At 43.6% G+C, this 26,483-nt stretch overlaps 1 protein-coding gene across 1 annotated transcript in view; it reads right to left on the reverse strand.

The window, feature by feature from the left end:
• TOX2 (TOX high mobility group box family member 2) overlaps window positions 1-24,480 on the reverse strand; it is a 258,281-nt gene extending 233,801 nt beyond the window's left edge. Inside the window, exon 1 of the mRNA XM_083444020.1 lies at window positions 24,363-24,480. The gene's annotated coding sequence lies outside the window, so the exon portion shown is untranslated. The remainder of the gene's footprint in view (window positions 1-24,362) is intronic.
• Between the last annotated feature and the right edge of the window lie 2,003 nt (window positions 24,481-26,483).

The raw sequence follows: 26,483 nt of genomic DNA on the forward strand, positions 1-26,483 counted from the left end.
TGATAGCAACTTGTTAGTTATTAACAGATGAGCTATTTCTACACTAACATTGTAATTTCAAAACTGGCAGTCAAATAAGAGTAGGGCGTTTTTCGTTATTTATCAACTGACACTTTAAATATTTGTATTTGAATTTTTTTCATGCAGGCATGGCACATATCTGTTCCTGGCTGGTTGACATTTACCATTCTTTGTAATTCTGATCTGCTTTTCTGAATTATTTGTAAGTATATTGACAGATAAATATACACAGAGACACTCTATTTGGGCATGACAGAATCTTGGAGAAGGCAAAAGCAGAATTGCAAATAAACCAGGGAAAGGGAGGGGGAGGGGAGAAACACTATAAGAAAAAAGAATGCTCAATAACAACAATTACCATTTGAACAATCTGTGAAATTAATACATTATATTGATTGCATTCTTTGGATTTGTGGGAAAAGAATAAACCCCATGTAAAGCAGCATCTACGTGGAGGTTTGCTAGTTTTGTATTCACAGGAGGACGGGGAAAAACTGAGAGCACACTTGAATCAAGAATGTGAAGGGATGCAGAAATCTTTAGATTTGCATATACAATATTGAGATCATGAGAATGTCAAATTTAAATGCAAAATTCACATGTCTCATGAATAAGTCATGAATGGTGGCAAGGCTGATTTATTCTTTTCTTTCCAATTGTCATCATTCTCTCCATCTTCCCTTCCCCACACACATACCCCTTGAATAGCTCCTAATCTGCAAAACAGGCAATTTCTTCTTTCCTTCCACAGGAAATGCATTGATAAATATGACTCTGTGGGAAACCATGGTTTGGTCCAGTGCTTAAAGATGTGTGTGTCTGTAATGTATGTGTATAGTTTAGCCTTGCTTAGGAAGTTAAAAAAAAAAAAAAGCATTTCCTCTCTCTCTCTCTCTCTCTCGATACCTCAATGCCATGGCAACAGCCTTCAACCTTCTTCACGTGGGACACAACTAGGTTTAGGAAAGGTTAGCCGTGTGTTGTCACCAGGTGGGGCAACTATGTAAAGTGATGACTTTCCATACACTATGGTATCATGAATTAACAGACTGAAGGCTTCTTATCTTTTTGGGGGGTGGGCGGGTTGATGAGAATGAGTAAACCAAAATTAAAAGTGATACTACAAAGAAAGGGTAAAAATGGATATCACTTAAAATAATTATAATAATTATAAATATCCAAAGTTAGATGAGAAGAAGGGGGAAGTAAGAGTCCATGAGATGTTTTCTAATGCCCATGCCAGTTTGGTCCTCAAATCAAAATACTTTGCTTGGTGCTATGTGTGATGTACCTGAAGAATACATGTAACTTAAGAAGTCTGCTGGATCAAGCCAGTGGCCAGATCAAACTAGTGCAGCAACCCGTTCACATAGTGACAAACAAGATATATATGAGATCTGGTTTTTTTCATCTCGGGACATAATAAATATTCATTTGCGAGAAGGGGCTATTGCTTTGTTTTTGTTTGATTATGTATTTTGTATTCTCATTTCGTATTTTTCTGTTGTGAACTGCTGGATGAAGGGGGTATACAAATTTAATAAATAATAATAATAATAATAAAGTAATAAATCTAATGCCACTGAATCAGCACCTACAATCAAAACCAAGCAAGAGGAAAGTGAATTGCTTAGTCCTCCTCCTGCAGTTTAAAGGTGTGAAACACAAAACCGGCTGCACGTATTTGGCTGAAAATTGATAGGTGTCTTACTCAGAGGAGCCTTTGCCATGTCTGCTATTTTCAGAACAATTGCCCACAAAACAATAGGAGAGATTAAGTGATTTCTTTTTTACTTACTCTGAAACTGTACAGGCTACACTTGAAAACCATTACAGATATCCTTCTGAAATTTGGTAGGTCTACCATGCCTTGAAATTTCACCCAAGCGTGCCAAAAAAACCCTCCAAAAAAGTTATAGACATTCACTTAAAAAGTCAAACTTCAAATGTGCCCAGCACAAAAAACAACCACAGCCTAGACTTATTCCCCTATAATTCCACAGGCTTCACTCACTCTGGAAGGAATACTATGCCTGCAAATTTCATTCATTTCTGTCAAAATGAAAAATAGTCATTGTTTTTTGGTTTTCCTGTAGTGAAGGGGAAAGGGCAATGCTTCTTTTTTTCTGGAGTGGACCAGGATCCTGAGCTGAACTGGACAGCTTCCAAAACAGTTGTAGTCGGCTGTTCTCAGAAGTGCTGAATCAGGGTCCAATCTGAATTTTCATGTGCAAATTTCTACTTCCTCAGTGTAATCAACATTTTTAAAAAATCACTACAGCAAGCCTAAAACATTCATGACTTTCCAGATTGTCTCACAAAAAGATCAGCATTAACAAAGGTGTTCCTTAGTACCAGCCATAACAAGAATAATTTGCAATATAAGCAATTCATTAAAAAAATGAATAATCTTCAACAGCCAATTATTAAAACCTACATATAGTAGAAGGAATGTCATTTCTCATGATTGAATTCATTTTAAAAGTGCATTTGATTAGTTTGATACAGTGCAAGGATCATTATCCTCTGGTAAAAAAGCTGTGGACTCTTAATCTACCTTTCACATTTCTAAATGTGTAGGCAATATGGTTAGTTATGCAATTAAGACCTGTGAGCAAATGACCTTTTGAAATTCTCCACCCTATCTGTCAGCTTAGGGTAGTATTCAGCTAAATAATTATGCAGGTGGATGACGTCTGCTTGGTCAATGGGACTTTCCCCCCTCTCCTCCCCCCATGCCACCCTCAAATTTGCTCCAGAGGGTTAGGGAATCCCTCAAACACAGGGACAGGAGATGGGGAGAACATTATGCTATTCATAGACAAATCCTTGCAGTGATTATACATTTGACCTAGAGCTTCAGTGAATTCCACCCAGAGAAATTGGGGGGACAATTTCGCCAAATTTCTCCAGTGGGAGGAGACGTTTCCCAAAAGTTTATTGGAGATTACCATTAGCAGTGGCAGTAACACAGCTTCTTTCTCCCTCCTCCTGTAAGAATCCCCCCCCCTACCACAGCAATTATTCTTCACACACACACCCCTGGCCGCCATTTTGCAGTCTTCACAGTGTCTCATATCAGAGGCACCTGACAATTGTATCTAGCATTGTTCTTAGATACTGGTGGTAGGGACAAGGAAATACAACTATTATCAATGGTATTATCAAAGCAATGTGGGGAAAACTGGTGGGAAATTCTGAACAAAAGTGGGCTTTTATACTAGAGCAGGGAGTGGGAAAGGGAAAAGGTCAGAAATTTTCTCAGAAAAATGTCTTTTGAGCAATTTTAGCTCAGCTCTAATACTATAATTATTTATTTACAGTCAGTGTGATGTGATGGATGGAGTGTTGGGTAAGGCTTCCCAATTTAGGCACAGGGAGATCAGAGTCCAAATCTCCACTCAGTCAGGAAGCTCATTAGATGTCTTTTCGTCAGTTGACATCACTCTGTTTAATCTACTTCACAGGGTTGTTGTGCAGATTAAAAGACTAGAGAGAACAACACTGTATGCTGTGCTGAAACACTGTGGGATAAAATTGTAAGGGCACCATCCAAACTCTCACCCTACTGGGTTGACTTTATTCCATGGTAAACTTGGAATAGCATTCCAGCCTTCAGAGTTTGGGATAATACAGTGATACCACTGGTTATGAACTTATTTCGTTCTGGAGGTCTGTTCTTAACCTGAAACCATTCTTAACCTGAGGTACCACTTTAGCTAATGGGGCCTCCTGCTACCTCTCTGCCCCTACCACGCGATTTCTGTTCTCATCCTGAGGTACTACTTCCGGGTTAGTGGAGTCTGTAACCCAAAGTGTTTGTAACTCGAGGTACCACTGTAGTAATAACAACAACAACAACAACAACAACAACAACAACAACAACAATGTCATTTATACCCTGCCCATTTGGCTGATTTTCCCCAGCCACTGGATGGCTTCCAACAAAATATTTAAAATACAACAAAACATAAAACATTAAAAACTTCCCTAAACACGCTAGAGATCTGATAAGTTAAAAAGTTCAACAAAGCCTTACATTTTAATATTCCTTATATTTGAATAATCTGGGCGTCAGAAAGAAACATCTACCGTGTTGCATATATACGGTGACATGGGTATTTTGTTTTTTTAAAAAATATTGGGACTCATGTCAGAAAGCAATAGCTTTTTGGTGCCTGTAACTAAACCAAAAAGGGGGGAAGGAGGAGAATTGTACAGCCATTACTCTTCATGTTATCAGGGGAGAAAATAATATGTGAAGCAAGTAATCATGTTTAAGAAATCACAGCTCTAGAAGAAAGGCATTAGAAGAATGCAAACATAAATGTGCCCTTTAAAACATTTTAATGCAATGGAATAATGTTACACTTTCTGAATTGGGGCTACTCATCAAGGCTTTCTTTTTGTAGCCACTTGGCGGATGGATTGTGCAAGATTAATTTATTATACAAAAATAAAACAATCCCACCACTTATACGAAACATTTTGGTAACACCTCTTGTCATTTGCCATGTTGTTTAAAAAATCTTATCTGGTTTCAAGCTCTGCATTTGAGGGGCGAACATGTTATCAATCCCATTCTTTCTGAAAGGATAAAAGGATAAATTCCCTGGGATATAAGGAGATCTAGGAAGATAACAGATTCTCAAGGGTGAGACAGAGTTCTTAAAAAAATTAACTTTGACATGAAAAACTAAGGAAATGTTGGAACGACGTTTTGAGTAACAGCACAGTAATAAAGGCATTTAAAATAAACATGGTGTGTTTTTATATCATGGGAAAACACAGAAACACAATGAAGATCATTAAGCATGCCCTCCTCCACCCATTCTGAGGCAACTAAAGGTTGTCTGAAACAATGCGTAGTGTTTTGAATACGTGTGAACACGCACTAAGCAATCTCAATTCTATTTCTTCCCCCCCAATACACATGATACATAATCTGGTATTCACTATAAACCTTTTCAAATATTCAGTGAATGTGGGGGCCAGGGGGAGAATAGGGAACATGCCCACTGTGAGCCATGAACGTTCAGCCAGTAAGGCAGCAACATGGATCTGAGAAGCAAGAAAACAGTGATGAGGGCAAGCCAAAAGTCTCCCCACAGGCCCCAAAATGGTTGCCTTGGCCAGGCAACTAACAGTCAATAAAGGAGGAGTGTGAAAAATGAGGGTGCAGTTGATAGAGCTTCTCGCTGCTTAAGTCAGGGGTGATAGACAGACCTGACTAAATTTTCCAGACACATGAAAAGGTAATCGGCAAGAATGTAATCTTGTCATGTGCAAATTAGATAGATACAGTTCATTAAAGCAAATGGCATAACTCTAAATTTAAATATTTCAGATGATGATCTCTCCCTTTTGCACACAGATACATTCACAGTCATGACACCAAACAGTTTACTTCCCTGTGAGTCCTTGGGTTAGATTCCAAAGCCTTAGGCCAGGGATAAGGAAGATGTGGTCCTCCAGATTTTATTGCACTCTAACCCCTCTCAGCCCCAAGCAGCAAAGACAATGGTGAAGCATGGTGGGGACTGCAGTCCAGCAACATCTAGGCCAGGGGTCAGCAAACTTTTTCAGCAGGTCCACTGTCCTTCGGACCTTGTGGTGGGGGGCTGGACTATATTTTTGGGGGGGAATGAACGAATTCCTATGCCCCACAAATAACCCAGAGATGCATTTTAAATAAAAGGACACATTCTACGCATGTAAAAACACGTTGATTCCTGGAACGTCCACCGGCCAGATTGAGAAGGCGATTGGGCCGGATCCGGCCCCCAGGCCATAGTTTGCCTACCCGTGATCTAGGGGGTAATAGGTTTCTCATCCCTGCGTTAGGTTTGTATCAATGCATCCATGTATACTACAGAATTATTCCCCTTTGTTTCTTTTGCTGATCACAGATCATAGGAATAATGCAGATGAATGTCTACCCTGATTGGCAGCAGCTCTTCAGGATTTTTGATAGGGTTTTCTCCCAGTCCAGCTCAGGGATGCTGGGGACTGAATCTGGGACCTCCATTCAGAGTAGAAGCTCTGCCACTGAGCTATGGTGCTTTCCCTCTCTTAAAAGATAGCCATCACAGATCTCAAGTGCAACCAGCTGTATGCTAAAGTTGCAATCCATCAGCTGAAGACCAACAATAAGCGAAATAGAAGTCACTACATCCTACTTGTAGTGTAGCACTGAAAAGAGACAAACTGCCCCAGAATAAAATCAATGATTCCAAGATCATGGGATCAGTAGTGCAACCTTCTGCCCTGCCAGTCCCAAAGGGCACCTGCCACCACTGCGTATACTGAGCTGGATTGAGCAATTGTCTGAATCAACATATGGCAACTTCATGTGCTCCTTAATGACCTTTGAGGTCCTTTCCAGCTCTGTGATTGGCTTTCTTTCTCATAGCACTGATCTACCATGACTGCAGATTGTCCTGTGCTTGCAAAGTTGTTTCCCCAGAGTGGCTGGGGAAACCCAGCCACATGGGTGGGGTATTATTATTATTATTATTATTATTAATAAGCAGCAAGGAGAAGGTGCTCAAGATAAACCCACAGGATGTGTGAACATTAGGGGCAAAATTGGATCATGGCCTTAAAACAGGCTACCTTTATAGTTGTGACAGGCTAGCATAATTTTCCTTCTGAAAAGTCCACAGAGCTCTATCAGACATTTCACTTGTCCTTTCTTGACAGGATAAAAGACACTGGGCCACATTATTTCCTCTGGTTTGAGAGGTTGTCTGGCATTTGCTCATAGCTCACATAAATCTGGCAGGAGTGATTTCTCTTATTTGAATGTACTTGATGTCGAGGATTTAAAGATTACCTTCAAGTATTGGCCAGCTACTGCTAGCCTTGATACTTGGCATTCATCATTTATGAAAGGCTATTTTCGCTTTCTAGGCCCAGTATTAACCCACAAACAACCTTTCTTGGATTTTGAGATGTTGTCAGTCATATTAAAAACTGCTGTGGTAACATTTTAGGTTTGCTAGAATTTTACAGTAAAATCTATATCTCGCATTTTCCATCCTATACGACACCCTCAGGTGTCACAAAAACAAAAACAAGAGACTAAAACCATAAAACAATCAGCAGAATAATAAAGAGCAGCAAAAGTTAACCAAAGCTCAAAACAAATAGATCAAATTCAAAGGGCGTTATCATAAAAAAGCTTACCTAAACAGAACGGGAAGAGTTAAGCCTTCCACTACTGTCAGCCGCCTCTCCAGGGCTAAGACATTTTGCTGCCTGAGGCAAAGGGCAAAATGGCATCCCATGCACTCCCATTCCACTTACAGAAGTCAATTGAGTTGAATCTTACTTCAGTACTGGCAGTGAGACAACATTCTTCACAGGCTAGGACAGTGGGCACAGGGCAGGCCACAAAACACACAGTTTTGTCCTCCAACATCCTGATTCCCAGCATCTGTTGCCTGAGGTGGCCACACCACACTGCCAAATGGTAGGGCTGGCCCTACAAGTCTTCTCTTCAAACACATATCCCCAGCAGCGTAGGGAGATGTGACCATGCACGCTGGCTCTACGCACAACATCCTCTCTGTACTGGGTGTGCCACTCTACCACTGACCTTTGCACGCTTAGTCTGACCATTTGCCCATGCAGCCTTCTGTGACTGCCTGTAGGTCTCTGGAGTTTCAGCTATGGGTTTGTTGCAGCCATACTACATGAGATTATTTTTATTGAAGATGCCAGGGGTCAAATCGGGGACCATGTGCTTTACTATTGTGCTAGGAAGGTCAGTGCAGTGCAGTCATTCCAGTGGAACCAGTCTAGCACTCCTGCCACTGTGTCCACACTGCCACAGCCTCCCCACCATGTCACTCACCCTCTCCCTTCTGACAGGCAGCAGCAGCACCCTCCTCTTGCTGGGAAGTTAGGAGGGTGGTTCCACCCCACCAGGCAAACCACTTCAGGATGGTAGGGAACCCTCAAAAATAGTTCCATATGTGGCCATTTGTCATGGCTGCTTTAGCTGAGATTCCTGCATTGCAGGGGGTTGGACTAGATGACACTTGGGATCCCATCCAACTCTACAATTATATGATTCTATGAGTATGCTTTAGTTACTCTGTAATTTTAGCATTGTTGGAAATGACTCTGTGTTGAATTAGACGTGTTCCATAACATATTGGAGCAGAATTTTCTATGTACTTGCACGGAAGTGGTATTTTTTTTGCTGGCGCACTCATGTATTTCTAACTCAGATGTGAATAATTCCTAAGCTGCACATCACCCTCTTCCTTAGATTACTTCACGGCCTCTTGCATTAAACAAATCTGAAGTTTCTAGGCCAATCTATGTTTTAGATATGATGTGAGAAAAAAGCATTAGGCAACTCTTCTAAACTGAAATAACACTTACTTTCCCTAAAATTCATTCCTTAGAGATGGCTTTTCCGGTTTGCAGCAGAACCTACCCTCAACTATTTATCCGGCCACCACAGATCTCACCTGTGCAATCTGAACTACATCTGCCCTTTTCATGAGCAAGTGGTAACTGGGCCAAAATTCTCCTTCATCAAAGCCAGCTACTACTGCCACAACCACAGTAAAGAGAACAGCTATAGTGCTATGTTAGTTGCATATGTTAGTTCTAAAAGTTCACTGTAGCGCTTTCACAGCAGTGCTATGTTAAATGGCCATTTAAAGCCATAGTTTAGATGCAGAGTGTCACCTGCATGCAGAACGTCCCAGGTTCAATCCCTGACATCATCAGGTTGGGCTGGGAATGTCCACTGCAAGACTGGATAGATAACACTGAACTACATGGACCAATGATCTGATTCAGTATAAGGCAGTGTTCCTAAAAATCTGCCATACCACAGAACTCAAAACACTCAGAACACTTCAAGGCTGACCAAGACCCTTGTTTTTATCCCTATCTACTTGGTCCCTGCTCCTGCCAACCTAGCAGTTCGAAAGCACGTCAAAGTGCAAGTAGATAAATAGGTACCGCTCCGGTGGGAAGATAAATGGCCTTTCCGTGCACTGCTCTGGTTCGCCAGAAGCGGCTCAGTCATGCTGGCCACATGACCCGGAAGCTGTACGTCGGCTCCCTCGGCCAATAAAGCGAGATGAGCGCTGCAACCCCAGAGTCGATCATGACTGGACCTAATGATCGGGGGTCCCTTTACCTTTACTCCCTGAAGTAGAGCTTTCGAGTATTTTACACTGATGCCATCTTTAAGCACAAAGGATCAGGAAGGAAAGGAAGATCACGTGTCAGAAATGAAGCAAATACAGGATTTGGGTTGGGGCAACAAGACCAGGTCCTTCAAAACAACTCTGGGAGCAGCGCTGCACAGAAAGAGCTTTAAATAAATCAGACCAGAGGTCATACTTATGCCAGTCAGGATTTCTCATGAAACAGGTGAATTGCTAAGCCAGCTGATTTGAGGCTCAGTTATTGCAAATTGTAACTGAGCCACAATGCTTAGATACTGCTATATCACAAGAGTTACACAGAGGGAGTCCACTTCATCCACAAACATCACAGCTCTGTAGGGCTCAACTGAACAGAAATCACATATCCATAGCGTTGGATTGAAAATAGCAAGCCTTACTGAAAATTAAGCAGAAAATTATTTCTCTCAACTCGAGGTGAACTGCAAGGCAGCCTTTGTACTATAAGTGACTGGATTGGGTAAGGATCAGATTTATTTATTTCATAACAATGATGCACTTCCCTGGAAATACCACCAATGTTTAATTTTAAACATAACATTGTGGTATCTTTTTTTATATTTCCTCTAGACTTTCGTTTAGCTTAATAGCTAAAGATGCATCTATAATATTTATTTATTTACTTCATTTATTAATCACTTTCCACTAAACATCCCCATTCTAACCATATAACACACAGAAATACAATTTATAGGCCAATATGCGTTGATGGTTAGAAAAATGCTTGCTTCAATTAACATTGAGAGCTTCTTAGGGCTGGTGGCTACTAGCTAATCTGGAGCTACACACATCACCTGCTTGCTTGGGCAGTGGAAAAATAGTTTGAAATGTGAAGCGGAAATGTAGCCAGCAAAGGAAGCATAAGTTTGTTTATTTGTTTGTTTGTTTTAAGATAGAGATTTTCCAACTAGCTTGAAAGAAGGAACTGAAAAGGGATTTGAAGGATACATTGTATGGTGAAAAGTCTACCTCATTGTCTAGTTTGTTTCATGTGCTTCTTCAATCATAATGATAATTATATAATTACTGTTATTTTTATCTGTTTTTGCAGGGACAAAGTAATCCAAGTATCAAAACTTTCCATACTTCCAGCCTAGCACCAAAGAACTGGAGTAAAAGCTGAGTACCGCATCCTGCAAATGCAGTCCAAATTGCCTTAGCTACATGCCTGCAGTCATTAGTTCAGCTGTTTTATCCAGAAACAGAAAGCTATCATACCAGCATTGTACACTAGGAGAGGGTTAACTTCCTTCTGAATGCAAAATGCCCTCATGGGAATGGAATGTGTAGTGTTTGTAAGTGGCTGTGCCCCAGAATCCTTTGAGAGACTTCTGACTACCGAATGTTAACAATCAGTATTATTAAAGAACAATTGATGGCCTGTAACCAAACAACAGAAACTAATTACTGGAAAACTTTTATTGTACTTTAATTACTGGGCCTCTTTGTCAATTAGCAGGAGAGAGAGGCAGAGGGAAAGTGAGAGACTCATTTTATAGTAACAATAAATTTTCTAGAACCACAATCATCAGCTGCTGAAAAAGTGAGCCCATTAATGCATAATATTAAGGCATCAGCCTAACTAACAAACAAACGTGGAATTGCTTTAACAAATAAACACTCCATGGAACATAATAATTTCTTCTCATGGTGCCAGGGCCATCAGACACACTTGCCTTATGTTTTAATCTGACTTTAACACTGTATTGCTTCTATGAACATTTCTGTTTTGAATCTTGCAAAAGACACTGAATTTAAGGCTGGAAAAATGAGAAACCCAAAAAAGGGAAAGTGACATACCATTCCATCCCTTGTTAAACAGCAGCACTGCAAAATTCAAAGAAGTGCACATTTGGAAATATGGCTATATTTTGGTTTGCATATTGTATCAGGAACGGCAGTGTAAGCAGATTTGTCTTTAAATGCAAAATGGATTGAATTTCTTCCCCATTCTTAGGTGAGTGTAAAGAAGGGGGGCTGGAAAAGAGTGCACTCCCTGGTATGGGGGATCAGGATTGCAATAGGCTTGGACAATGCTGCTGACCAGTCATTGTGTAAATAGAACACTTCCCCTTTCTGATGTCTCACATCCTGCCTGGACCAGTTTTGGCTTCCTGAGTACCCCTATATCTGAGTCAGTACTGTAACCAGTCTTTTCATGTTTGAGGCCATACTCTCCACCCTTGGGTCTCAGCATCACAAAAATTCCAAAGAAACATCTTTTCTGTGGGAATATGCTGTTTTCAATGTGCACTTTATGTTTGACTTCCGTTGGTAATGTTTTCTTTTGAAATGTTTAAGATAATTTCTTGTGTTGAATGAACATTTTGTAGTTGACCTCCTTTGCAATGTTTTATTTAAAAATCTTTAAGGTAATATTTTAGTTTCCTGTTAATTATGTTGCTTTGAATGTATACTATGTATTTGACTTTCTCCAGCAATGTTTTATTCTGGCTTGTTGTATTTGATGTTTTAATGTGTTGTAGACCACTTTGAGATTTTCCCTTAAAAATGTAAAAGCAGTATAGAAATAAAATGAATAATAATAATATACGTAATATAAGACAGGACGTGGGTGGCGCTGTGGTCTAAACCACTGAGCCTCTCAGGATTGCCGATTGGAAGGTTGGCAGTTTGAATCCCCAAGACGGGGTGAGTTCCCATTACTCTACCCCAGTTCCTGCCAACCTAGCAGTTTGAAAGCACACCAGTGCAAATAGATAAATAGGTACCGCTCTGGTGGGAAGGTAAATGGTGTTTCTGTGCGCTGCTCTGGTTTTGGTGTTCCGTTGCGCCAGAAGTGGCTTAGTCATGCTGGTCACATGACCCAGAAAAACTGTCTGTGGACAAATGTCGGCTCCCTCAGCCTGTAAAGCGAGATGAGCACCGCAACCCCAGAGTTGTCTGCGAATGGACGTAACTGTCAGGAGTCCTTTACCTTTACCTTTTTATGTAATATAAAGCAAAAGATGAATACAGTATCAGGACACTTCATTTATGAATGTGTATAGATACTGAGTATAGTCATTGCTCTGTATCACCCACCACCTAGAAAACATGTCCCATTTTTACAAAACAAAAAGAAAATACTGCATAATTTTACCTGTTAATAACTTTAAATATATCACAGTTATTATGTGGGGGGAAATGCACTAACCCCTGTCCCAGCTTATCCTGGTGCAGGTAACCTTATTGCCCCCCTCTCATAATCTCATTACCATTGTTCCTTGGAGGGTGTGTTTATCTCATTCCCCACCCCTGGCTAAAAACTGCTATGAGTACATGGAAAATACTGGCCTCCTCAAAACGGCACATAAAAATGAAAGTAGTCCATTGGCACTGCATACAGATACATGATCTTGCCCCAGAGTGATCAAAGAGAATAGGAGGGGAAGCAACATATTTTCAGCATGTTCAACATACACTAATGACCTGAATTTGTGGTTGCACTGGGATAAGGAAGTGGCAAGTAGCTTATAAATTTGTCACAGCCTGTCTTATTTTATATTGCTTGAATAGATTGGGTTTTGAGCAATCGGGAGAATCCAGACTAGTGCCTGTAGGTGAATTTAATAAGAACTGTAATCTATACTCTCTTGACACTTTCATACATACATGATGATGCACAGTAATAGTGAATCCTATAAAGATCAAACCAAACCAAATAGGATATAAAAAATTCCTCACGGGGCATTTAACAGACAAATGAGGTGCAAATACGTCAAACCTAAACTTCGTTGAGGATTTGGTTAAGACCCAGTTGATTTCTTGTATGGTGTGTGTACACACATCTATGTGTGTGTATCATACCTATAGTTAGGTAAGGTACAAATTCTGCAGAGTAATTTATACCCCCTGCATATCAGTCATGGTTAAACCAGGAAAAAAAATCATAATGCAAACCAAATGAATAACAGAGAGCAGTCATATAGGAATGACTGAATTACCTAAAGAGTAATGGGATGATTATTCAGGAAAGATGGGAATGATACAGATCTGTATGGTAGCAAGGCAGGTGACATCTGTGGGCACCCAATCCAAGCCAAACTACCTGCAAGTGATTCTTCTCCCCCTTATTCTTTCATGTAACTACTTTCCCCTTTATCCTCATCAAAATTCTCTGCCAGCTGCAGTAGTTTGTTGTCAATTGAAAAGGTGACCAGTTCTCCAGAATGTAGTCGTGGTAAAAAGCAGTCTTAGGGAAAGATGCAGGCTTATGTTGCTTGCCTGTAGTGAACCGTGGAGTGATGCTACTTTTTTATATAACACATTTTAAAAATTGTGATTTATTTATTTTTAGCAACTCACAAATATGGAAGAATGAGCAAAAGAACCAGTACCAGTAAAAGAACATTTACGAAAAAGGGAGGAAATATATAAAGAAGGGAGGGAGAAGGAGGTGTGTCATTGTATTTTAGGCACATGGAATAAATAAATAAATATATATACATTAAAGTTATGACTACCGAGCAGAAGTCTTAAGAAAAGCTGGCCCAAGGTCTTCATGTTTGCCTTTGTCATGATCACAACTGAGATAGATAGGTTCAAGGATTGCAAATCATTAAGCATAACTATGGTTGAAAGGCAAGCATGCAGTGTGGTGGCGCACAGGTACACACAGCAGTTTTGCTTCACCTCCAGTGAAGAAAGCAAGCTAGGAGCATTAAGCCCAGAACATGCTCACAGCTTGTTTGGAGAGAGGTAAATGTAATGCTAAACCAAACAATGGCTTAGCTCCAAGTGGCGCAGCAACAGAAGGAGTGGAGAAGTGACCTATCCACAATTTTTGCCCCTCACATTGGCATGCTGCACATTCACCTTTAAACCATAGTTAACCTTAACCATGGTTCAAAGTGATATCTGATCCAGGCCACAGTCTTCTCTTTCTAGTGCTGGTTAAAACTAGCACAAATGCTGAGCCACAGACTGAATTCTGCATGGATCTATTCTCAACCTGACACAGTCTGTTTGTGAAACAGCATTTGCCGAAATACAAAATGTTTGGAATAAGGGGTTTTCCGCCATTGTTGCAGTCTTTTTTATGTTAGCAACAGGGATGGGCAAATCTGTCAATTTTAGTTTCTCTGCATCTCATTTTTCCAATCTTAAATTCAGTTCTCCACATTTCCACATCAGCTAAATTTTTTAAAACCCTCGTGAAAATTCATCATCCTTTTAATATGATTTTCTCTTAATATACACATTTTTATTTCCAAATTTGTCCAATATGCACATTTTTTTGTAAGTCAATTTTCCTTGGTAAAATGCATTTTTGTGCGCTATTTTCATTAACACATTCCTTTTTAAAGCACGCTTTACCCGAGTGTAAATATTTTTGTATATATTACCGTATTTTTCGCTCTATAAGATGCACCAGAACACAAGACGCACCTAGTTTTTGGAGGAGGAAAACAAGGAAAAAATATTCTGAATCTCAGAAGCCAGAACAGCAAGAGGGCTTGCTGCGCAGTGAAAGTAGCAATCCCTCTTGCTGTTCTGGCTTCTGTTATAGCTGTGCAGCCTGCATTCACTCCATAAGACGCACACACATTTCCCCTTACTTTTTAGGAGGGAAAAAGTGAGTCTTATAGAGCAAAAAATACAGTATTTGGCTGAATGATTCCACTGCACAATTTAGAGAAAGTGCAGTATACATTATTTAGGAAAGTGCAAATTAGGTAGGTTCTCTTTTAAATGCAAACTGGATCAAATTTCTCCCCCAACCTCTCGTTAGCAGTTGTCTCACAAAGTTGAGCAAACGTACAATGGCAGCGGCCACACAGCAGATAGACTCTTCCTTGCAACCCTTGCAGCGAACAATCATTTTCCAGTTCTGCCAAATAATAGCGATGCACACGCGATCATCACTCCCCTCACTAACAGAACCTTCCCTTTTCACCAAAAGATGTTACCACGGTAAAGTCTACCTCAAATGCAGGAAACGTGTTTCCTGCCCCCCACCAAACCTTCAGTACATTATAGGCTTCCCTTTGTAAAGATCTTTAATGACGACAAGGACTCAGGGCAGTACTTTTGTGTCTGATACAAAAGAATAAAAACTATTGAACTATTTTGTGGCAGTAGGATTCATCTGGCCTTTTGGTCCTTTTTGCCTGATTGTGGCGTCTCCCCACCCCCACCCCCTTCCTCCCTCTTATTCCAAGATGAATGGATTCATTCCCTTGTGAAGTTCCAGACCGCACATAACAAAACCACCGAAAATCACTGCGACAGTTTCAGGCTGCTATATCGCGTCCATATCTATAAACAGATGCTGGGTGCAGCATTTACCTGTTGGATTATGGAAACCCGCCTCATCCTTCACTTTGTTTTTCCACAGCCCAAAGTATTTATTGTAAAGAGGAAAAGCTGGTAAGTTAATCTCTCTCACTTAAAAATGATAAAACCCACTGTCAACAGTAATGGCATGTAACAGCTACCTGTGGTACCACCTAGTTTCAAAAATGACATGACCGTGGGAGTGAGCTAGTTTCATGACCAAATACATAGGGAGAATGTGCTTATGGGAATGCACTCCCGGTGGGCTGGTTCATCAATCAACAAACATCACTAGATTTTCTGTACATTTGTTTGACTGGCGGGTGAATGTGTAACCCACTGGAAAACATTGCACCTGCAACGATGTGTTCATTTGCACTTGATGTGCATGTGTGAACCACACCAGACCAATGCTGGAAGACTATTGGAACATTTAAGTCAACATGAGCATCTGCAAAGAATCCTATGCACCACATACTACAGGTTGAGGCCAATGCAGGGTTATGCTAGCTCCCAGTCTGAGCTTCCAATGGTATCAAAGTCAGCTTGAATGCCTTTCAGATCCTAAGTGCTGTGGTGAGCAGAGTGGACTGGAACTGTCACCCATGTGCTGCTGGCCTCCAGGCTGGGTTACTGCAATGCACTCAGTGTGGGGCTTCCCGTGATGTTGGTCCACGCAAGATGTGGTGGCTCAACTGCTTCCTGGCAAAGGATATTATTAGCCTACCGAGCTTAGTTTGCTGTGCTGCTTTGAGTGTTTAAAACCTTATACAGTTTGGTGCCAGGATTCCTGAAATATCTTCTCACCACTTATATACCCAAATTGATCACTGTGCTCTGCAGATAACATCTTATCAGAAGGTTGCTTTTGTACATTATAGAAATTGGGCCTTTAGCATTGTGGCGCCCTGTGTTTTAAAATTGTCTTCCCTTGAATATTAGACAAGCAGCATCTCTGCTGTCTTTTCGGTGCCCACAGAAAACTTTCCCCTTTCAAAAAAAACTTTTAAGTTGAGATCTTTCCCAGTCTGCATCTGCATTGGAATTATTTTTAAGATTTTAAAAGATTATTTTATTTTTTTAATCACTTGTTTACTGCCCTGGGCTCCTTGCAATGCTATTCTCTGGCCAAATAACGTGTCACAAAAATGCATATATTGATGAAAATATACAAAAAAATGAATATATTAGGTGAAACCAATTTGCAAAAATATGTATATAAGGGCAAAACCAGATCCTAAAATGTGTTTATTAGAAGAAATTTGCACTATGCTGTTGAATTTCCATGAGGACTTTAAAAAGAAATTGCAAATTGATGCAGAAAGGTGTGGAACTGAACTGAAGAGTGGAAAAATGGGAGATGGAGAGAAACCAAAAATGGTAGATTTGCCCACTTTCCTCCCTTCATTGGTATATATGAATATGAATATTATTATTAATATTAGTAAATTACAAATTTATAATTTATTAAATTTGTATACTGTCCTATACCCGTAGATCTCAGGGCAGTTCACAACATAATAAGGCTTATCTCTTTGAATAACCTACCTTAAATGATTGAGGTATAGTTAGCACCAGATAATAGCATACATGTATTGTAGTTAAACCTCCTTGGAGGAACATGTAAGATTAATACACAATAGGTGTATTCAAAGTTTCTTAGCACAAGAAACAAAGCAGCCTTTGGTAGCCCCACTTTTTCACTGCTACACCTTTTTTTACTAGCCACATGATGTCAGCAGCTTCTAGAACACTCTGCACTGCACATAACCAGCGCAGATGGCAGTCGCGATTTGTGTTCTGGCACCATTTGGAACCTTGGTTTGCATCCTGATCTAGGGATAAGAGTTATGAGGTGCAAGAGCTAGTCTCATCTGTCCTAAATCCCCAGGGAGATGTAGCAAAGGGCCTCGTCCTGTTACACTAAGCCGCAAAAGAGCCTCCATCCCACTGGTTTCCTCCCACTGCTTATCTTATCTGATTAGGCCAAGAATCTCTATTATCCTCAGACCCCCCCCTTCCCCAAGTACAATAGAACCACAGTGTTTATGTGTTATACTCTATCTTGTTTCACAACCTGGATATTTTTAGGTGAACTCTATAAACTCTAGGATTAAGTACATAGTGCCTAATGGAACTCCCCCTCCCCTTTGCTCTCTAATGTCAAGTCTCATACCCCTTGAGCCAAAGCAATACTGTTGAATCAGACATTTAAAAAAAATAATATGAAGGGGCTCTGCTTCTCCCCTCCCCTTTGCTCCCTTCTTTTTTATGGTGCAGGAAAGGATCTGGTTAGTGTAGTCTGGGAATATAGGGAAGGCAAACACCTGCCTTTGTAGAGTATAGGGCAGTTAGAATCATAGAATCATAGAGTTGGAAGAGACCACAAGGGCCATCAAGTCCAACCCCCTGCCAAGCAGGAAACACCATCAGAGCACTCCTGACATATGGTTGTCAAGCCTCTGCTTAAAGACCTCCAAAGAAGGAGACTCCACCACACTCCTTGGCAGCAAATTCCACTGTCGAATTTGCTGCCAAGTTGCTATTGTTAGGTCAGAATGCTGTCTGTGGCTGCATGGACCAATAGTTTTATCTCCTCCTGGAAAGAAGGTTTCTGAGTCTTGTAGCTAAGAAGTCACAAGCTTTCCTATTTGCTTTGCAGAATTTAATTTTCTCTATATTTCTGAAGTTCAGCGGGTGAGTGCCATCGCATCTGTAGCCAAAACAGCTTAGCCCCTACAGAAGAGGGTGGAATCGGCAGACGCTGAGAGACCCCAAGGTTTGTCAAAGTACTAAAATCTTTAGAGCAAATCCCAAGGGACCCCAAAAAACAATGCAACGAAAACTGTGTGTATTCAGTGGCCATGGCCATTGGGGGTTGGGGTGGAAAAGTGAGGGGGAATGTTTTTGAAATATACTCAGAGTCGCAAAGTGATTTCATGCTCTTTATTCAGCTCATAGTGGTGAGGAGGAATGAATGAAAGTCCCCTCAAAGTATCTGCTTATATACATTATTTACACAATGGGCTGCACATGATTGGCTAATTCTGGAATTCTACTGTAAGCCAATCAGGTTGTGGATTCACTTATATCTGGAGCATGATTGGGTGGTTCCTGCCAACCAATCAGACTGCTGCATTGTTCTAGGACCAATCAGACTGATGTATTCTGAATCCTATTGTTCTAGGACCAATCAGACTGCTGTGATTTGGATCCTATTGTTCTAGGACCAATCAGACTGCTGCAGTTTCGATCCTATTCAACTCAGTACATAACACCCCTCCCCTCTAAGTTCCAGTCCTGCCCGGGAGGTCACATTCATAGTCCTCGAGGTACGCCGGCGGCCTACGTGTGCGTTGCGGCCTGTGGTGTTCCCTGGTCCGGGGTTCCGGTTCTGGCTCGTGTTCCAAGGATGCTGGCTGTGATGGGCCTGTTTGGTCTGGCGCAACTGGCTCGCTCAGTCGTGGTTCTGGTTCCGGTGTCCTTTCGGCCTCGCGGGTCCTCTCTGTATTTACTGATTCTGCCTCTCCTGCTGGCCCCTCCTGCTCTATGGGCCTCACTGCCGCTCTGTTCCCTTGGGACTCCTCTGACCTTTCCTCCTCCTGGTTTTCTCCTGGGAATCGTCGCCGTATCTGGTCGCAGTGGCGGCGCCAGCATTGCCCCCCATCTGTTAGCACCTCGTATGACACGGGGCCAGTGACCCTGGTGACTGTGGCGGGTACCCATGCTGGGCCTGCCCCAAAATTCTTTGCGTACACTGGGTCCTGGGCCTCAAAGGTCCGGGGGTTCCTGCCTTCCCCCACCACTACCTCATCCTGAGCTCTATCGGGGTGAAGGCGGTCCAATCTGATTGCAAGGCGCCGACCCATTAGTAGTTCAGCGGGGCTCCGGCCAGTCGTTGAGCTGGGGGTGCTGTGCTGTGCTAGTAGGAATGTGGCAAGGCGGTACTCCCAATCCCCTTGCGTCATGCGGCGAAGGGTGTCCTTGGTGGTCCGCACCATGCGTTCTGCTTGGCCATTGGTGGCAGGGTGGAATGGCGCCGAACGGATGTGGCGGATGGCGTTCTGCGCTGTGAAGGTTTGGAATTCTCCTGACGTGAATGCTGTCCCGTTGTCTGAGACGAGAGTGTCAGGGAGCCCATGGGTTGCAAACAGCCTGCGTAGTATCCGGATGGCTGCGGATGTAGAAGCGGACGGTACCAGTGCGACTTCCAGCCATTTGGTGTAGGAGTCCACCACTATGAAGAATGTTTTCCCCTGAAAGGGGCCAGCGAAGTCCACATGCAGGCGTGACCATGGTGCTCGGGCGGACTCCCAGGACTGGACTGGGGCCCTTGGGGGATCTGGGCGGGATTCTTGGCAGGCCTGGCAGTGTTTGACCCAGGCCTCTATCTCTCCGTCGATCCCCGGCCACCACACATAACTCCTGGCCAGGGCCTTCATTCTTACTACCCCTGGGTGTGTCTCGTGTAGGGCTGTGAGGACCCTTTTGCGGAGGGGCTGGGGTACAACGACCCTGCTTCCCCATAACAGGCACCCCTTGTGGGCCGACAGCTCATGTTTGCGGGTTGTGTAGCCAGCGAATTCTGGCCCAGGGCTGTTGCTGGGCCATCCCCTCCACACCCAGTCCAGGACCCGGGAGATGACCCTGTCTTTCTTGGAATGGTGTGCAACTTCTTGTGCCTGAATGGGGCGGTCGGGAAGCAGCTCCAGGCTCATAACCTCTTGTGCAGGTGCTGGGTCGGGGCCTGTTTCCGGTAGTGGTAGCCTGCTGAGGGCGTCCGCATGGCCCATCGCCTTCCCAGGTCGGTGAATCAGTGCATACTGGTAGCTGGCAAGGAAAATTGACCACCTGAGGACGCGAGGAGACAGCACTTGGGGGGTCTGCTTTTCGGGGGCAAACAAGCCAAGCAACGGCTTGTGGTCAGTCACCACGGTGAAGGGCCGCCCGTACAAGAAATCATGGAATTTTTTTACTCCCTTCACAATTGCCAGCCCCTCCTTGTCTATTTGTGAGTAGTTCCGTTCGGTTGCGCTGAGTGTCTGGGAAAAGTATGCTACTGGTACCTCTCTTCCATCCGGGAGTTGGTGTCCCAGGACAGCGCCAATGCCATAGGGTGAGGCGTCGCATGCTAGCACCACCGGCAGCCTCTCGTCGAAGTGTGCCAAGACCGAGTTTGAGACAAGCAAGTCCTTGACTGCCTGGAATGCAGCCTCCTGGCGCTGGCCCCACACCCAAGGGGCCCGCTTGTCCAGAAGTCTGTGTAGGGGCTCTGCTACCGCCGCTTTGTGGGGAAGGAAGGAATGGTAAAAGTTCAATAGTCCCAAGAAGGCCTGAAGTTCAGTCTTGTTCTTGGGCGCTGGGGCATCACAAATGGCCCGTACCTTGTCCCCAGTCGGGTGGACCCCTTCTGCGTCCACCATAAATCCCAGAAAGTCCACCTGAGGCACTCCTAGTAGACATTTTTCCCGCTTCACCTTGAGACCCGCCGTCTGGAAACGGTGCAGAACGGTGCGGAGGCGGTCCTCAAACTCCTCTGGTGTGGGCCCGGCAATCAACACATCATCGAAGAAGGGGGTGACGCCAGGAATTCCTTTAAGGAGAGAGTCCATTAGGTTCTGGAATATGCCTGGTGCCACACTGACACCGAATTGCAGCCGCTTTACCCTGAATGCTCCTCTGTGCGTCACAATCGTCTGTGCCTCTGCTGTGGCCTCATCTACTGGCAGCTGTTGATATGCTTGGGCCAAGTCCAGCTTGCCAAAAATTTTCGACCCAGCCAGGGTGGCAAGGACATGGCTGACCACTGGCACTGGGTATGCATGGGCCGTGAGGGCCTTGTTTATGGTACATTTGTAGTCTGCGCAGATGCGGACCGAACCATTAGGCTTGACGGGTGTGACGATTGGGGTTTCCCAGGGGGCATTAGGCACCGGCTCCAGCACTCCTTGCTCCACGAGCCGGTCCAATTCCTCGTCTATACGGGGTTTCAGGGCGAACGGGACCCGGCGGGCCTTGAGCCTGACTGGTCGTACTGCGGGGTCAAGCTGTAGAGCAATGGGGGGGCCCGTATACTGTCCCAATTTCCCATCAAAAACCCCCGGAAATTCCTTGCATATGGTGTCCACGTCCACTTGTAAGCTCGTGTTGTTCACCCCGGTGACGGCTAGCCCCAGTGGTCCAAACCATGCCAATCCCAGTAAGCTAATGTAGGGGCCCTTGACCACAAGCAAGTCCAGTTGCCGCGTCCGCCCTCGGTATTGCACCCTGAAGGTCCCCACCCCCATTGTGGGGACCTTACGTTTCTGGAAGTCCCGGAGGGTGAATGGGGCCGGCCTGAGTTTGGGACCCCCAGTAGGACACAGTTTCCTTAAGGTCCTTGCCGAGATTATGGATAGATTTGAACCCGTGTCAAGCTCCATGCGGCATGGGGCCCCCTCTATCTGTACCTCTACATAAATTTTCTCTACGTTGGGGTGGGGCAACTGGTATACCTGGAAGTCCGTGAGCTCCGTTGAGTTGCCTTGGTGCGTTGGGCCCCGGGACCTGGGGCTCTGGGATTGGTCATCTGATGCCTGGCGTCGGGTGGGCCGAGCCCGACACACCCGGGCGATGTGTCCCGATTTTCTGCACTGCCTGCACTCTGCGTTGCGGAAACGGCAGGTCCTCCTCTCGTGACCTTCTCCACAGCTTGCGCAGTTCCCTCCTTCTCGTCGAGGCAGCTGTGGTATGTGGGCTGCTTGAGTGCGCTGCTGTACTCGGTGCACCTCCTCCCTGTTGGATCCTGAGTCGTCGGTGAGGTCTTCGTGGTGGACCCTCGGTTGGGACGGCTGGCTCGGCCGTGCCTCTTGCGTCGACTTCTCAGCAGCTTCCGTTGCCAGGGCCTCCTCCAGAGCGACCTGGAACGTTAGGTTCTTCTTAGCGTAGAGGCGTCGTTGCAGCTTCTCATCCCTCAGGCCACCGACGAGGCGGTCACGAAGCATGTTCTCCAGCTCTGAGAAGTTGCAGAACCGGGCGGCTTGGCGGAGAGAGGTCACAAACCCAGTTATGGTTTCCCCAGGGGCTTGCCGCTTTGCGTAGAAGGCATTTCGACGAGCCACCACTGAGGGCTGTGGCGAAAAGTGCCCCTTCAGCTGTTCCATTATTGTTTTGTATGGAACTGTAGCGACGTCTTCAGGCGCAAGGAGAGCCCGGGCGATTTCAAACGTCTCCTCTCCGCAGACGCTGAAGAATATTGCCCTCTTCTTGGCGTCTTCTTCATCGGTGACCCCTTTGGCTTCTAGGAGGAAGGTGAAACGAGAGGCGTACGCTTCCCAGTCTCCAGATGCTGGGTTGAACGGCGAGAAGCTGCTGTTGGTTGCCATTCTGAGTTCCTTGTGTCCCGGAGCTGAAGCCTAGATACACGGTGCGAGGCAGCGGTGCGGCAGGTGGCGGTGCTGCGGTGCGGTGTGTGGCAGTCAGCTCAGCGGGATCCCACCTTCGTCGCCAGTGAAATATACTCAGAGTCGCAAAGTGATTTCATGCTCTTTATTCAGCTCATAGTGGTGAGGAGGAATGAATGAAAGTCCCCTCAAAGTATCTGCTTATATACATTATTTACACAATGGGCTGCACATGATTGGCTAATTCTGGAATTCTACTGTAAGCCAATCAGGTTGTGGATTCACTTATATCTGGAGCATGATTGGGTGGTTCCTGCCAACCAATCAGACTGCTGCATTGTTCTAGGACCAATCAGACTGATGTATTCTGAATCCTATTGTTCTAGGACCAATCAGACTGCTGTGATTTGGATCCTATTGTTCTAGGACCAATCAGACTGCTGCAGTTTCGATCCTATTCAACTCAGTACATAACAGTTTTGTAGGAGAGGGGAGCATGGTCAATGGCTGATTGGCTGAAGCCACGAACAGAAGCTCCCTGTAGCAGCCAGCCTACATTGCCAAGTTGGCTTCCTAACGCTGCTCTTGCACCGCACCCAGCTTCCCCTCCCAGTCTCCGTAACCAAAAAGCAACACAGTCCTCTCCATGCTACACTGCCAGCCACTACTGCAACATTTCGTTGCAAGTTCCATTTGTTCTTCGGAATACATAAACTATTCTGTGCCTTTGATCCTTTGATCCCAGCTATAACATGGAAACAACTCACAACCCCTGCAGCCAACATTTCTCCAGGAAGCCTAAGGCAGCAACACAGGGTTCCAATATGGTCTCCCATTGACCCAGATCTACTTAGCTTCAGCAAGTTCACATATGTCTTCATACCCTCAACATGGGTAAAGGCTACATTTCACATTATTTTGGAGAAGTCTGTATGTGTAATTTTAAAATACTACTACTACTACTACTACTACTACTAATTATTATTATTATTTTAACATTTTATCCCACCTTGGTATCAAATAGATGAAAGAATAACAGTATTAAATGAGGATGGAAAAAGGTGAAACACAAGTAAACTTTATTCACATATGTACCGTTGCTGTTAAAGCTATTAAAATTTGATCTCCCAGAGAACGCCAATTTAAATTTCAAGATCAATGATGTTTCACATTCAAAATATGTGAGCTGAGAAACTACACTTTGTTTTTCACATCCCACTTACCTGCGAGTAAGTCTAATTAAACTCAGTGGAATGTGCCTCTTAGTAGAGATGTATAGGATTGCATTGTCTACCAATTATCAAAATGAAAGTTAAAGGGCAGCTTGAAACATTTCAAACTGCAACTGTCACCGTTGCTTTGGATGACACATTTTGCATGCAGTCCACATCTTGTTAAAGTCAATGGCAAGTCTAATGGATCTGGATTGCACAGAGTGGTACCAGAAATGTGGAATTATTCTTACCTGAACATACTGAGGAAATCAGATGATCTCATCTTGACAGGGTCATAGCAATTAGAAGATTAACTTACGGAGGTCCAAAATGCAGGGGAGAGGCTTTTTTCATTTTCTTTTTAGATCTAAATGCTATAAGCAATTCATAAAGCAACAGGCATTACATTACTACACAATAGAGCAGCTCAAGATATTCTGCAAAAGCAGACTGTTCCATTGGCACCCAAAAATTACAGATTCAGACTCTTCCTACTAATAACAATGTTACCTCATTAAACACTAACCTCCCCTTATCTCAAAAATACTGGAAAAACACAAGACCCAAAATATTCAAAAATCCACTTTTTATTATAATGCCCTCAGAATAACAACTCACAATACAATTCTTCAGTTTTAAAGGATGGGAAATCTCTCACATCTCTAATACAAAAGAATGCATTAGCTCCTGTCCGTTCTGCATGTTATGATCTTTGATTCATAGACAATTCTCTCTCTCTCTCTCTCTCGCTTACGTATAACATGCTTGTCTGTCTTTACCCATTATGGAAGTTCTCCCACTTGCTCGGGCCAAAGGGTGGTGGTGGAATGTTTGGCAAGGGCTTGTGAAGTTTGCTGCAGTGCAGTGGTACAGTTTTATATTTAACCTGAGCTCCACTGGTTCATCCAACTTTCCTCCTTCCAACTCCATCCCATTGTTGAAGAACTGCCATATTATGAGGGTTATATTTTCTTGGCAATATAAGATGGGGGTTTGGGGGTTTGGGGTGCTTCTGATCTATTCCTCTCCCTTCTCCCTTTTTATTAGTTCTTCCTCACCCCAGGGTGAAGGGGAGGGGTTTTTCTTTAGGAGGCCTTCAGAAAGCGAGGGCCCCCACCTTTTGGGGTGCTTCCTCTGCATTTATTACATTTCCCTGGCATAACACTCCTCAGGGCTGTCCGCATTTCAATGAAGCCAATGCTGGGGCGATTCTTCTCCCTCCTCAGGCGCTCGGCTTCAATGGAGACCCATTTGTAGAGGTTCTTTACAAAAGAAATCATTATCCCTTTGGCCTTGGTGGTCATGTACATGTTGTCCTTTCGAAGTTGTTGCAGGGTCTTGGAATCGTTCAGGGCGGGGGAGTTCGGCTTCCTGTTTCCAACCTTCTTGACCGGCTTTGGCTTTGCCTGCGCTCCACGTCTGAAATGGCACGTCTTCTTTACAGGCCGAGGCTTCCTACCCTTGAGCTGCTTTCTTTTCGGAAGTGGAATTCTTTTCTTCCCTCTGTATGCAGAAGGCATGGCTCCAATCTGTTGCCACTCTAGGTGCCTCCTCTACTGTAAGTGCCTGGGGCTCCGCCCAACCTATTGGCTTATATACTGCCAGGTATGCAAATAGCAGAACATTTCTGAGCTCCGTGATTGGTTAGCAAGGACAAAGCCATTGGTAGTAACATTATGATGGTGCCCATGTGCCTCACAGTGAGGGCCAATGAAATATTCCCTCCCAACCAAAAAATGAAGGCAATTGCAACCCACACTTTCATTGGCTGTTAGAAGCATGATTATGACATATAGGCAGCTCTGACATTTTTAATGCAGTTATAACAGTGTTCATGCTTCACCTTGTTTTTAATGGTCATCTATAACTTATTAATCTGTTATTTTAGTTCATTAAATTATCAACTAGTTTACAACTCATGATTAGATAAATGTATTTGTTCCACTTGTCAAAATGCATTACCCCCCACACCACTCTGTAATCTTCATGGCTGAAAGAGTCACAGAAACCTGGATGGATGTGAGCATCCACATTCCACAGCAGCCAGAAGTTCCATACTCATCAGATTCAGCACATGGTGTCTCCCACCAATCCCTTGATTGGTTGTTATTCATTTTAGCCCTTAAAGGCCAATAAGACCTTCAGACAGGATGCTAGCTTCATAGGAGATTGGTTCCTGCCTTGAGTATGAGATCAAAGACTTTGACTTGGATCCAGAGATCCAGGAAGGGAATGAGAAAATGCAGCAGAGCTATTCCACGAACTCTTGCTAGCAGAGGACTTGTTGCAGTTGAGTGCCACAGTTTATCCAAAATTCCATCACAGTAAATTAAACCATAAACAAAGAAAACATTTGCCTCCTGTGTATAAAC

The sequence above is a fragment of the Podarcis tiliguerta genome (assembly GCF_965153285.1).
Source record: "Podarcis tiliguerta genome assembly, chromosome: 6".
NCBI lineage: Eukaryota > Metazoa > Chordata > Lepidosauria > Squamata > Lacertidae > Podarcis > Podarcis tiliguerta.